This window comes from Bufo gargarizans, chromosome 2 (assembly GCF_014858855.1).
Source record: "Bufo gargarizans isolate SCDJY-AF-19 chromosome 2, ASM1485885v1, whole genome shotgun sequence".
NCBI lineage: Eukaryota > Metazoa > Chordata > Amphibia > Anura > Bufonidae > Bufo > Bufo gargarizans.
The window spans coordinates 139,467,126-139,482,664 of NC_058081.1; positions in this window are offsets into that span (position 1 = coordinate 139,467,126).

Sequence of the window (15,539 nt, forward strand, 5' to 3'; positions counted from 1 at the left end):
GGATAAAACTTACCAGGAAAGGTTAAAAGACCTTAATATGTATAGCTTGGAAGAAAGAAGAGACCGAGGGGATATGATAGAAACTTTTAAATACATAAAGGGAATCAACTCGGTAAAGGAGGAGAGCATATTTAAAAGAAGAAAAACTACCACAAGAGGACACAGTTTTAAAATTAGAGGGGCAAAGGTTTAAAAGTAATATAAGGAAGTATTACTTTACTGAGAGAGTAGTGGATGCATGGAATAGCCTTCCTGCAAAAGTGGTAGCGGCAAATACAGTGAAGGAGTTTAAGCATGCATGGGATAGGCATAAGGCTATCCTTCATATAAGATAGGGCCAGAGACTATTCATAGGATTCAGATATATTGGGCAGACTAGATGGGCCAAATGGTTCTTATCTGCCGACACATTCTATGTTTCTATGTTTCTATGTTTCTAACTTCATACCACCACCATCCTCAACATTTTGCACCACCAAGGTGCTGGCGTCACGACAATACCTAAGTCAAGGGCCCAGCCGCACAAGCACTCAGCAACCATTCACCATCAAGGGCACCTCAATCACCACCTGGCCGGTGTCCCCTGTAACCGAGCGGGCCCCGGAGAATCCAGTGCTGTTCTCCCCTTCACTGCACTGCTGGCCCAGAGAGACGACTGCTAAACCACGAGTAACCGATGAACTGTATGTACATTCCAGCCCACTGTGAACCTCATGTGTTCTACCCCTCCGGACTGGCACGCTGCACTTATCTGTCATTCTAATCCTTCCTCTAATCACATCACCTCGGTTTATAGATAAGATAGGATCCACCATTCACAGCTTATCACAGCGTATCTATTCTTCCCTAGTACAATGACCCCTGCACAGGTCACAGTCATGCCTAGAGAACTCTCCCATAGAAGTCAATGAAGTCTCCTTCAGACCATTGTGTCTTCGGACCATGGGGCTGCCATAAAGCAATTCTTCTAATGCTTTCTAAATGCTGTTAAGAACAGAGGCAAGACAGCAGCCCCCATAACCATGTTCAGCAAACAGAAGAAATAAATCTGCAATCAGAAAATAAAACTATATTGGAAAAAATTATATGCGTTGCTATCTTGTTTTAACTGAAAGATAAAAGTTTTGGAGACACATTTCCTTTAAATGTTGCTAAGTTGTGATTAGGTATGACTGATCAGACAGAATAATCTTTTCCTTGAGGTTATTTTGAAGAATAATTTCTATAAAAAACAACTAAATTTCAGGAGGAGTATCTATCATGTACAGTGATATTTTCCAAACCCTGGGACCTTTATAGACAGGCAGTCAACGTGCAGTGAGGTATTACTTACTTGACATGACCTTGCACTGACCTGATGCTCCTTCTTTTGGGATTTTCGCTTTCCAAACAAACGAGCGACTGTCCGTAATAATTCTGTTTTTCAGGATTCAGGAATTCTAAACCATCATTTAGCCCTGTAAAGACATTTTACAGAAGCATGTCGAATGGATCACAAATGTCAGATGCCTCTCTGAAAGAGATGGTGTCCATGCACCCGATGTGTTACTAAATGTAGAAGACACATTCTTGCTTCCACCACCTTTTTCTCCAGAAAAAAATAAATCACTAGGGTCGCTTTGTCAATGGCTATATTATATAACCGGATGATATAATAATATTTTATTCTTTCGTTGTGACATATATTTAGAAATAATACATGGATATAATCCTTTGGCTAAATAAATAAAAAGAAATAATCAGGGTATTTTATGGAAATTCATAGAAATGGTCTTAATTTGACCTCAGTGTGAATAGACTAACATGAAGAATTGTTATATGCACAGGCAGATGTGTATTGCTCTTATATTATTATAGTCTTTATCTATGTTGTAGCTGCTTAGAGTTAATTAGTACATTAATTACGCCTTGTCACAATAGAACAGAAATACTCAATAAAGAGGGTGATGCCACCATGGGTAACATAAGGGGCCAGATTTATCATTAGCTCAAGTCAGAATAATGGAGTAAAAAAGTCGCAATCGCTTAAACTGCGCAAAAATTAGCGACTTTTTTCTGCTCTGCACTATGCTCGCCAGTTTTCTGAAAGTGGGCGTGTTTTCTTATGTAAATGAATCTCTAGACAGATTTACTATTGGGACTATTTAAAAAGTCGCAAAAAAAGTCGCAATTTCACTCCAGTGAGGACCATGCTTATCTTATGAGACTGTTTAATAGAACGTGCAACTTTTTCATAAAAACGTGCGACTTTTGTAAAGCTGCTTACTGACGGATAAACTGCTACCGTCAAACCACATTTATTACAGTCTTAAAGGGCCAATCATAAATCTGACTTGGCTAAAACTGACTTTAGCCATATGTGAAAGTGGAGTGAGCTGTCAGAGTCATGATAAATCTGGCCCAAAGTCTCTATCTGCTGCAGTGAAATATCCGTATCAGATCAGCCATAGGCCCACAGCAATGGCAAGCTGTTCTGGGGCAGAAACATGCAAAGGTAATAGTAGTCAAGAACAGCACTTCACTGTATGTCAAAGGCTGATGTTTTTTTTTTATTATTATTATATATTAATCTATATTGTAAAAATCAATGTCTGTTTGTCTGTCCATCTATTCTGTAGCATCCAAATGCCTAAACCGCTGAACACCAAATTTGATCACTGGTTTAGGAGACAGGGCACTGTGGAAGTCGCAGTTAAGGGGGAATGGAGTGCTGTGGAGGTCACTGTTAAGGGGCAGGGAACTGTGGAGGTCAATGTTAAAGGGGTGGGGCACTGTGGGGGTCACTGTTAAGGGGGCAGGGCGTTGTGGAAGTCACTGTTAAGGGGGGCAGTTAAAAATAAAATGAACAGTGTATAACTGCCGGGGTAGTTAGGGCTACTAGTGATTTCCCCATTTAAAAAGAAAACTAGGACATGGATTGGGCACCCTTGGAGCAAATCCAATAAACACACAAACAGACCAACCAACAATTTATATTCGGGCAGCGCTGGGTACTTTTTATAGTATATTCATATACTGAAATACTGGAATGGATCCACGCCCATACAATAATCCCCTTAGTGATTATTTTGGAGAGCTGAGACAGTCATGTCATTACAAGCCAGAGTTTCCAATTTTCACGTGTTGACGTCCTAGTCTGTACACGAGGAAGGTGCATGCACATGTTATTAAGGCGCAAGACACATCACAGCATTTCACAGCAAGTTGTTTAAGCTTTATGCCCATCATAGAGATGGTCTGAGTCCATATGCCACGTCTCCAAACCTACTACATTGGTATATATGACACTGCCACAGAGCACTCAACACATTGCCATTATAGTGCCCATAAAGCAGCTCTACCCATGTTCTATCTATCTATCTATCTTAGGAACAGATTACAACCAGAGGTTGCAATAACATGTGTACAAGCATCATAGACACCTGTTCAGGCCACTTTACTTCTTACAAAAAGTCTATGGTGTCTAAGCCGTGTACCGGGGTGGGCTCCCCAGGATACAGTGAAGTCACAAATGAGGAAAGCAACCCCGACACCAGCTTTTGCCAAAACAGAATTTTACTTAAATGTGGCAATAAACACAACCACAAATGCTGAAAACATACAATCAGTTTACATACACCCAGCCCGAATGCTGAGACATAATCTGCAACAGACGCCCCAAACACAGCCTCCAATAGATGTGAACAAGTGTAGGCCTACGTATTATGTTTCTGAATTACTGCAACTTTCGTACTCCTCTTCAGCTAAAAATACTCCTCAAAAATGGTAAGAGGAGTATTTTTACTCTTCCGGAAAACATGTAGTGCGACCTCTGCCTGCAACAGGGGTGGGGAGCCTGTGGTCTCGGGACCATTTCATGTGGCCCCCTGCCCCCTTCCAGAACATATTGTGAAAATGCTAATGACTTCTTCCATTATGGAAGTGGTCATTAGCATACGGGAGGCACAGGAAGGTGAGAACAGCACATTGCTAGCTGTACTCATCTTTCCTGGTCTTCTTCCGGCCCCATGCCGTGTCCTGACACGTACATTGTTAGGATGTAGTGCACGTAGACACACACTATGACCTGACACTTTGCGCTGTCAGGTCACAGTATAGCGTGTCGGGGAGAAGATCAGGGAAGGTAAGTGAATCTGCCAAGTGGCAGCGCCGTCCGGAGCATGAGAGGTGTTTATTTTTTTATTATTTTTAAATGTCTGATCTGAGGTCTAATTGGGGCTGATCTGAGGGTAGGGGGTCTGATGAGGGGCTGATCTGAGGGTAGGGGGTCTGATGAGGGGCTGATCTGAGGCTTAGGGGGGCTGATGGGGGCTGATCTGAAGCTGGGGGGTCTGATGGGGGCTGATCTGAGGCTGGGGATTTGATAGGGGTCTGATTTGAGGCTGGGGGCCTATTGGGGGTCTGATCTGAGGCTGGGAGGTCTGATGGGGGTGTGATCTGAGGATGGGGGTCTGATCTAAAGCAGGGGAGGGTCTGATCTGAGGCTGATGTAGGCTGGAGGGTCTGATAGGAGGCTGATAGAGGTGGAGTTGTGCAGAAAGAGGCAAGGACAGTGGCAGGGAGAGTGAAAGCTGGGTGAAACCCTCTCTTGACCCACCTGGGTTTAGCTTGGCTGCCATTAATGCCAATTAAAGAACTAAATATGTAACATTTTCAACATAAAAATAAGACTGCTATATGTGGTCAAAATGGCGCCTGTACTATTTGTAATATATAATGCAGGCGCCATTTTGTGCACTAGATACTGCGCAATACAGCGCACTAGATTTTTTTAATTGAAGCACAATTTCTGTAACTTACCCCTAAGTTACTTATATGTTGACCAAATATAGCCATCAAATTTTTAAGTTGAAATTTTTTTATGGCGCCTGAACAATGTTACAAATATCCAAATGTCCCTCGGCAGCAAAAAAGTTCCCCATCCCTGGCCTACAACAATGCATATATGATATTACCGGCCAGGAGAATACATAGGAGGTCATTTACGAACAGATACGCCACTTTTGTGGAGAATATCTGGAGCAGATTCTGTCGCATGCCATGTTGCAGCAGAATCTGCGACTTCTTCCCCGCTCACGCTGGGTCTAAAAATGGGGGCGGGGAAGGAGACGGGAACGGGCCCACAGGCCTGTCTCATTCATCATTTTCTACACCTGATTTAGGCATAGAAAATAGTCTTAACGTAAGACAGCTAGGAAGCTGTCTTATGTATAGAATTGGAGGTGGACACGCCAAAGTTATCTAGAGGCCGGCGCCGCTACATAACTTCAGCAATCCACCACCAGGACAGGGGCTTATTAAAGCGTCTAAAATGCCTAATAAATGTGCCCCATAATATTTCAAGCTGTAGCAGTCTTGCATACCAATAGTATTAACTGCCATAGACAGTGCTTATCTAATAGTACCAAGTGTCGCGCATGTATAATAGTGCCAGCCATAGAGAATATAATGTAGTACGATGCCATAGTGAATATAAAATATAAAATAAATATCTCCAGGTGGTGCCTCTTAGGCTATGTTCACACTGCCAATAAACAATGTGTAGTTAGTGTGTAAAACAGGCATTAAACACTGCATAATTAATGTTTAAAACATTATCAGCCTCCTTTGATTTCAATAGAAAATACACACCCCAGTGCACATGGCAGTGTATTTTTTCGCAGCTGTTTGCGTAAACACATCAGAAGTAACATGTCACTTCTTTCAAGCATTTTTGAGCCTGTTTTTCCATACAAATGTGAGGTGGCTAAAGTATATTGATGAGCAGGATTGCACAGATTTTTCTGCTGCTATATTGACTGTGTGAACACCTCTTTTTCGTGGCTGCTTCAGATCCATCCAAGTTACAGATGGGCGCAACAAATTAGATAATGGACAGGAATAAAGGAAGACAGAATCATTAGTCTAAGGCATCTAGCACACGAACGTTGTGCATCCGTTCTGTACATTGGGGACCGCAATGCGGAGGCACGGACAGAAACACCACAAAAGCACTCCGTAGTGCTTCCAAGGGGTTCCGATCCGTGCTTCAGTTCCACATCTCTATGATTGCAGACCCATTCAAGTGAATAGGTCCGCATCTGTGATTGCGGGCCGCAATACGGCCACGGGCACATAACGTTCGTGTGCAAGAGGCCTAAGGCTGGGGGTATACATTTATTGTAATGACATGCTGCAACTGCGACAGTAGCAAAAAATCCATCCAGTGGCAGCACGTCACTGTGCGACACCATAAACTATCATTACAATAAATGTTCTGTGACATTGGTGTGACATGAATGTCGCATGACAAATGTTTCTATGTCTCACGACACATGTCTGCATATAGCCCCAGCCTTATATAGACCAGTCTACGTTAGAGAAGACTAAGACTGTTCAGTGTTACTGCTACTCTTCTGCATAGATATGCAGCGGACTAAACCCAGGCGTCTGGGGTATCCCTTGCCCCTTAGAAGGTTTTAACGATATACAGGTAAAACTCAAAAAATTAGAATATGGTGCAAAGTTAATTTATTTCAGTAATGCAAAATAAAAGGTGAAACTAACATATGAGAGACTCATTACATGCAAAGCGAGATATTTCAGGCCTTTATTTGTTATAATCTGGATGATTATGGTTTACAGCTTATGAAACCCCAAAGTCACAATTTTGAGGTACCCTTTGCTCAGGGGATATGGATTAATTAGCTGACTGGAGTGTGACACTTTGAGCCTAGAATATTGAACCTTTTCACAATATTCTAATTTTAACTTGCATTAATGCAACGCCTTTTAAGTTGGATTACTGAAATAAATGACCTTTTGCACGATATTCTAATTTTTCAAGTTTCACCTATATTTCCCTTTTACAGAGCAAGTAGTCATGATGGCAGTTAAGCAACGAGGGCATGGAGTCCCCTTTGTACAGTACAGACCAAAAGTTTGGACACACCTTCTCATTTAAAGAGTTTTCTTTATTTTCATGACTATGGAAATTGTAGATTCACACTGAAGGCATCAAAACTATGAATTAACACATGTGGAATTATATACATAACAAAAAAGTGTGAAACAACTGAAAATATGTCATATTCTAGGTTCTTCAAAGTAGCCACCTTTTGTTTTGATTACTGCTTTGCACACTCTTGGCATTCTCTTGATTAGCTTCAAGAGGTAGTCACCTGAAATGGTCTTTCAACAGTCTTGAAGGAATTCCCAGAGATGCTTAGCACTTGTTGGCCCTTTTGCCTTCACTCTGCTCGATTGGGTTCAGGTCCGGTGACTGTGGAGGCCAGGTCATCTGACGCAGCACCCCATCACTCTCCTTCATGGTCAAATAGCCCTTACACAGCCTGGAGGTGTGTTTGGGGTCATTGTCCTGTTGAAAAATAAATGATGGTATAACTAAACGCAAACCGGATGGAATAGCATGCCGCTGCAAGATGCTGTGGTAGCCATGCTGGTTCAGTATGCCTTCAATTTTGAATAAATCCCCAACAGTGTCACCAGCAAAGCACCCCCACACCATCACACCTCCTCTTCCATGCTTCACGGTGGGAACCAGGCATGTAGAGTCCATCCATTCACCTTTTCTGCGTCGCACAAAGACACGGTGGTTGGAACCAAAGATCTCAAATTTGGACTCATCAGACCAAAGCACAGATTTCCACTGGTCTAATGTCCATTCCTTGTGTTCTTTAGCCCAAACAAGTCTCTTCTGCTTGTTGCCTGTCCTTAGCAGTAGTTTCCTAGCAGATATTCTACCATGAAGGCCTCATTCACACAGTCTCCTCTTAACAGTTGTTCTAGAGATGTGTCTGCTGCTAGAACTCTGTGTGGCATTGACCTGGTCTCTAATCTGAGCTGCTGTTAACCTGCGATTTCTGAGGCTGGTGACTCGGATGAACTTATCCTCCGCAGCAGAGGTGACTCTTGGTCTTCCTTTCCGGGGCGGTCCGCATGTGAGCCAGTTTCTTTGTAGCGCTTGATGGTTTTTGTGACTGCACTTGGGGACACTTTTAAAGTTTTCCCAATTTTTCGGACTGACTGACCTTCATTTCTTAACGTAATGATGGTCACTCGTTTTTCTTTACTTAGCTGCTTTTTTCTTGCCATAATACAAATTCTAACAGTCTATTCAGTAGGACTATCAGCTGTGTATCCACCTGACTTCTCCACAACGCAACTGATGGTCCCAACCCCATTTATAAGGCAAGAAATCCCACTTATTAAACCTGACAGGGCACACCTGTGAAGTGAAAACCATTTCAGGTGACTACCTCTTGAAGCTAATCAAGAGAATGCCAAGAGTGTGCAAAGCAGTAATCAAAGCAAAAGGTGGCTACTTTGAAGAACCTAGAATATGACATATTTTCAGTTGTTTCACACTTTTTTGTTATGTATATAATTCCACATGTGTTAATTCATAGTTTTGATGCCTTCAGTGTGAATCTACAATTTTCATAGTCATGAAAATAAAGAAAACTCTTTGAATGAGAAGGTGTGTCCAAACTTTTGGTCTGTACTGTAGATGGTAGTGTTGGTGATAACCAGGTGTAGTATTGCCCGAGTGGTGTAAGGGTTGCCTATGGTCTCCCTTAGGTGTAGCTTTAGCACTTTGTCACGGTGCTCCTACCTGGATATACTGGATCCCAGATGTGGTAGTCCAAAGCAGTGCACAAAGGGTGAGTAACTTGGGTGATGAATGAGTAGAATAAATGGAGTCCAGACTTTGTAGTAACATTGAACACAGCTTTACTTGGCATAAACTTTATCAAGGAACAATCTTCCAACTTGATCTTGGTCATCAGCAGGTATTGGCTTAACGTCTGACAGGCAAACACTTCTGCATCAATCTCAGCTCTGCTATACTGTAGCTTTCGCAGCTCTGCTATGTTGGCTGGATTAAAAAGGAAACTTTTCCTCTTCTGCTGGAACTTAGCTGTCTGTAGTCTGTCACTAACTTTATCTTTACTCCTAGGAACTTCTTCCTGGCTTCAAGCTCACTTTAGCTTGGATATAGGCAATGCAAACCCAGAAGGGGACATGCAACCATGTAGAACTTACAGGCAGGGCCTCTGAGCCCAGCAGAGCGGACAGTGCTCTGCTGGCCAACACACAGCCTTCCCCTAAGGAAGGGTAAGCTAGACTGACTTACACTGACTAAAACTCCTCCCTCTCTAGAAGGTTCCTCTCCAGGAAAACTAGCTCTGCACAGATTGACGCCATCTGCTGATGAACCAGGCACATTACACTTAAACATTAAAGGAAACCTGTCACCATGATTTTGCGCATAGAGCTGGGGACATGGGCTGCTAGATGGCCACTAGCACATCTGCAGTACCCAGGTCCCATAGCTCTCTGCGCTTTTATTGTGTTAAAAAACGGTTTTGATCGATATGCAAATGACCTGATATGAATCCTGTATCCGGAGATGAGTCAAGCGGAAAGGAGCCCAGCACCGCCCCGCGTCCTCCGAATCTCCTCCTTGCTGGCTGACGTCACAGAGCTGGAGCGCCAAAATCTCGCGATGCGCGAGCTAGCGCATGCGCAGTGTCGGCACCATGTTCATTCCCTGTACTGGCATCAGCACAGGGAACGAACTACGCATGCGCTAGCTCGCGCATCGTGAGATTTCGGCGCTCCAGCTCTGTGACGTCAGCCAGCAAGGAGGAGATTCGGAGGACGCGGGGCGGTGCTGGGCTCCTTTCCGCTTGACTCCTTTCCGGCTACAGGACTCATATCAGGTAATTTGCATATCAATCAAAACTTTTTTTAACACTATAAAAGCGCAGAGAGCTATGGGACCTGGGTACTGCAGATGTGCTAGCGGCCATCTAGCAGCCCATGTCCCCAGCTCTATGCGCAAAATCATGGTGACAGGTTTCCTTTAAATACAAAGGGAAATATGAATATACACTATGCAGGAAGTGACAATAAATATAAATGATGACACAGGGTGCACCAATAAAGATAGTGGGGGTCCAAAAGAGGTGGTAATACCACTCTGGGGTATTACAGATACACAGCAGATATCTCTATAAAATTCCAAGATCGTGACAACCTGCCATTAATATCGCATGCATTAACCTGTTAAATTAAGGTTGCCTATATATTTTACATTGGCTACAATTTATGTCTACAAAATGCTGTTCTGTCAAGGTCCTGTTACAGGTTCATATGTGAACAGGCCAGGTATACGGAGTCCTAAAGAATACATGAGGGAGACACGTAACTTAAGACTCCTGGGCCCCAGTGCAAAACATGTACCAGGGCCCCCACCTGCTGTGTGCCATTTTTGATACTGGTGTCTTCTTTCGTGGCCTATAGCTATGCCCCTGTGGACAGGTCTGTCTGGTTATAGGAATTAATAATATAGTAGACCAGTGTGGCACTGGCACACTAGGTGGTGCTGTGTGGAGTCGGGATCCCACCCCGTATATATGATAAGACAAACTCCAGCAAAATTTGCTTGGGTGTTCTATGATATTTATTGTAATGCGGCAAAATAACACTTTGTGTGACGTTTCGGCACAATCGCCTTTTTCAAACACCTGCCGCTCTTGAGGAGGGAGCCAGATAGTGCTGCGCTGCAAAAGGATATCGCATGCATGTGCATGCACTGGATACAAGCGCGCCTGGTTATAGGAATTAGCAGGCATTACTTAGCAGAGCTGAATCAGTCCACTTGCAGCTCAACCCTGTTCTCTCTAATGAGGCTGAGCGGTAATGCCAGGAAACACATCAGGGAAAGCCAAGGGGCCTGCTTTCGAGTGGCCCTTTGTCCTCATGATCAATAGGGGGTGAGACCTGCACTGATCACATATTAATGGTATATCATAATGGAGAATATGGTAGCACAAGGAATGCAATATGGGTTCATACTACAGAGTTGCTGTGGGCATGAACCTATAATTTTTTCTGGGTGTCAATATTGAGATAGGTCATCAATATCAGATCAGCAGGGTTTTAACTCCAGGAAACCCCACAATCAGCTGTTTGAGGAGGCCAGCGTGCCGCGGCCTCTTCACAGCTTACCATGCACAATGCTATCCACTGGATAGTGTCTGTACTTGGTATTACAGCTCAGCCCTATTCATTGGATTGAGCTGCACCCATTGAATGTAATGTTACTGGCTCAAGAGGCTGCAGCGCAGCTGATCGCTACGGGTTCTGCAAATAAGACCTACTCAGATCTAAATATCCTGAGGATAGGCCTTCAATCTCAGACAACCCCTTTAAGTATTATTTATTATTACTATTATTATTACTACTACTACTATTGTGCATTATTCAAGGACAAACATTACGCATGAATATTATGAAGGTGTATGGAAAACTGTAAGCAGAGTGACATTCTCACACTAGTATAAGGGCCAGCACCATATATATCCTTAATAATATACTTTTAACAAACTGCTGAAAGATGTCTAAGACATAATACAGACATTTTACAAAATTCTGATGAAAAACTTGGTTTTGTTTTTATGGAAATGTGTCACATTATGCTACATCTTCATTAGTAAGTAAAAGAAGAAGACACAAAAGTGAGGAATTTCTGTAACACATTTTTGGAAGTCTCCACAGCTACCAGGAACAAAGGGAAAGCCAAACACTCCAAGCCTTTTGTCTATGATGGCAAAGGGTGATCAGCAGAAAGACGAGGCCATACTGCCCTCTGCTGTTTAAATGTATCATGACACCATAAAAGTTGTCTTGCTGCAAAAGCATAGCCTTGTTCAGACTACAAATTTCTCCTTTGACTATCAGATATCCCCAGCTAAACACTACAATGTGCAATGGCTGGGTTTGGGGTAGTTCCAATGCTATGCTTGGTCCCCTGTACACCGTCGAGGTGTCACCGTGTGTTGCTGCTCTCCGGAGAGGATGGTAAGGCGTGGTGACCACAAGGAGAAATACTTGAGAAATACTGAGATTTTCAGAAAAAGATTGTCTACCCACAATTGGTTAAAATGGGAGAATTCACCCCCATACTCCCTTAAAAAGGTATTCCAAGACAGTATGTCAGTTTACGGAGGAATTGTTCCAAACTGGGAAGTTTTAAAAAACGTTCAAGGGATATGAGATTCGTTTACGAACTAGGTTATCTCGACAGCATTTTAAAGGAGGCCTTTGATGAGGCACTGCAAAAGAAGTGCTCTGGCCTGTTGCAACCCTGAAAAAAACGGAAAGAGTGGTGTGTGTATAAGGGCTCATGCACACAAAAGTATTTCTTTTTCCGTTTCGTTTTTTTTTTTTGCGGCTCGTATGCAGAACCATTCACTTGAATGGAGCCACAAAAAATCTGAAATTACTCTGTGTGAGTTCCATGTCCGTATGTCCAAAAGGCTGTTTCGCCAAAATATAGAACATGTCCTATTATTGTCTGCATTATGGACAAGGATAGGCCTGTTCTATTAGGGGCCAGCTGTTCTGTAAAATGCAGAATGAACACCAACGGTCGTGTGCATGAGCCCGAATAGGCATGTTTGATGTGGCACACAGTGAAATCCGTAGAATCCTAAGAAGATACTGGGGATTTCTTCATGCTGATTCAGATCTGAGGGAGGTACGTACTAGACACTGAGCCCCAAATAACATTCAGACGGTGGAAAAACCTGCAGGACTATCTGGTCCAAAGTCATTTCATTCCGGGACCTAAAACAGAGAGTTGGCTGATCAGGAAACCTAGTGGAACATTTAGATGTGGTTCCTGCGTAGCCTGTGAAAATATCACGCAGGCAAAAACGTTTACTAGTTCTATGAAAGGTCAAATCTTTACCATGTTTGATTTCATCAACTGTAGATCCATTGGTGTGGTATAGCTCCTTAACCACTTCAGCCCCCCTAGCTTAAACCCCCTTAATGACCAGACCACTTTTTACAATTCTGCACTACACTACTTTAACGGTTTATTGCTCAGTCATACAACTTACCACCCAAATGAATTTTACCTCCTTTTCTTCTCACTAATAGAGCTTTAATTTGGTGGTATTTAATTGCTGCTGACATTTTTACTTTTTTCATATTAATCAAAATTGACCGAAATTTTTGCCCAAAAATGACATTTTTCACTTTCTGTTGTAAAATTTTTCAAATAAAACTGCATTTCTATATAAATTTTTCTCTAAATGTATTGTTCTACATGTCTTTGTTGTCATGCTATAAGTGTATATTTATTGGTTTGGGTAAAAGTTATAGCGTTTATAAACTATGGTGCAAAAAAAATAATTTACCCACTTTGACTTTCTGAGTACCTGTCATGTTTCCTGAGGTTCTACAATGCCCAGACAGTAGAAACACCCCACAAATGACCCCATTTCGGAAAGTAGACATCCTAAGGTATTCGCTGAAGGGCATAGTGAGTTCATGGAAGTTTTTATTTTTTGTCACAAGTTAGCGGAAACCGAATTTTTTATAAAATTTTTTTCTTACAAAGTCTCATATTCCACTAACTTGTGACAAAAAATAAAATTTTACATGTACTCGCCATGCCCCTCACAGAATACCTTGGGGTGTCTTCTTTACAAAATGGAGTCACATGTATTTATACTGCCCTGGCATTTTAGGGGCCCTAAAGCGTGAGAAGAAGTCTGGAATCCAAATGTCTAAAAATGCCCTCCTAAAAGGTACTCATTGGAATTTGGGCCCCTTTGCGCACCTAGGCTGCAAAAAAGTGTCACACATATGGTATCGCCGTACTCAGAAGAAGTAGGGCAATGTGTTTTGGGGTGTATTTTTACATATACCCATGCTGGGTGAGATAAATATCTCTGTAAATGACAACTTTTCCCATTTTATTATACAAAGTTGTCAATTTACTGAGATATTTCTCCCACCCAGCATGGGTATATGTAAAAATATATCCCAAAACACATTGCCCTACTTCTCCTGAGTACGGCGATACCACATGTGTGACAATTTTTTGCTTCTCAGCCGCGCGTCGCTGTGAACGCGCGCGCATGCGAAATCTCGGCTCTCGCGGGATGACGCGCCGATGCGTCCATGAGGAATAACCCGGCCGCCCGCAGGACGCGTCCCTGCGTTAGGCGGTCGGGAGAAGGTTAAAGGGGTTATCCCATGATTAATGTAAAAAATGAAAGTCAGACATCATATAGTACATGACAATCTCTTTCTAACAAAGCTAGAACCAGCCCTGGACCTCTCATGGGTCATTTATATTTACCTGGCAGCTCAAGGGGAGTGTCTTCTCTGCTGCAGCTCAGGGGGCGCGTCTTTCTTCTGTAGGCCTCTCCCTATCACAGCTCAGGAGGCGGTTGAAGGTTTGAACTGAGCATGTGCGGCCATCTCAGTGAGCCGGAAAAAGAAATAAAAAAAAGAACAAACAGCGGGTGGTGCTATACAGATACACTTACTGAATAACTCAGGAGCTATACAAAATTGTTAATTACATGCAGTTACAAAAGTATTCAGATCCAGATGCTGGTTTGAAAACTGTAGAATATTTTTCATAGGACAAGCCCTTTAAATGTTCATGCCCACGAGATTATAAAACTGGAATTCTGCAAGAGGGTTTGGGAACATGTACAGTGCTGCCCATAATTATTCATACCCCTGGCAAATTTTGACTTAAAGTTACTTTTATTCAACCAGCAAGTAATTTTTTGATGGTAAATGACATGGGTGTCTCCCAAAAGATAATAAAACGATGTACAAGAGGCATTATTGTGGAAAAAAAAAAAACATTTCTCAGCTTTTATTTACATTTGGGCAAAAAGTGTTCAGTCCAAAATTATTCATACCCTTCTCAAACTGTCACAGTCTGTGGGAAAATCAAAAGTTCTATACCATTTTAAATAGTCCAAGCTGTTCTAAAGCATCCTAATTACCCTGATTAATTGGGAACAGCTGTTTTAATCAACTCAACAGGTGAAAAACAGCAGCTCTCTGCAGTTGGTTTGTGGACAGTCATGACTTAGACAAAGGAGCTCAATGAGGACCTGCGGCTGCGCATTGTGGCTGCTCACAAGTCAGGAAAGGGCTACAAGGCCATTTCTAAATGTTTTCAAGTTCCAGAGGCTACAGTATTAAAAAAAAAATACAACCTGTTCCGCACTGTGGAAAATCTCAGAGGACGTGGTCGGAAGCCAAAAGTGACACCTGTGCTGGCCAGGAGGATAGTTAGAGAGGTGAAAAAGAATCCAAGGATCACCACCAAGGCCATCCTGGTGAATCTGGGCTCTGCTGGTGGCAATGTCTCAAAGCAGACAATCCAACGGACACTGCACACTGCTGGGTTCCACGGATGCAGACCAAGGAGGACACCACTTCTCCAGATAAGGCACACAAAGCTCGCTTGGCCTTTGCAAAAGTTCATCTGGACAAAGAAGAAGACTTCTGGTCTTCTGTGTTATGGTCAGATGAAACAAAAATTGAATTGTTTGGTCACAATGAGGTTTCCTTCATTTGGCATAAAAAAGGAGAAGCCTTCAACCCAAAGAACACCATCCCCACTGTCAAACATGGTGGTGGGAACCTAATGCTTTGGGGGTGTTTTTCAGCCAATGGACTAGGGAACCTAATCACAGTAAACGGCACCA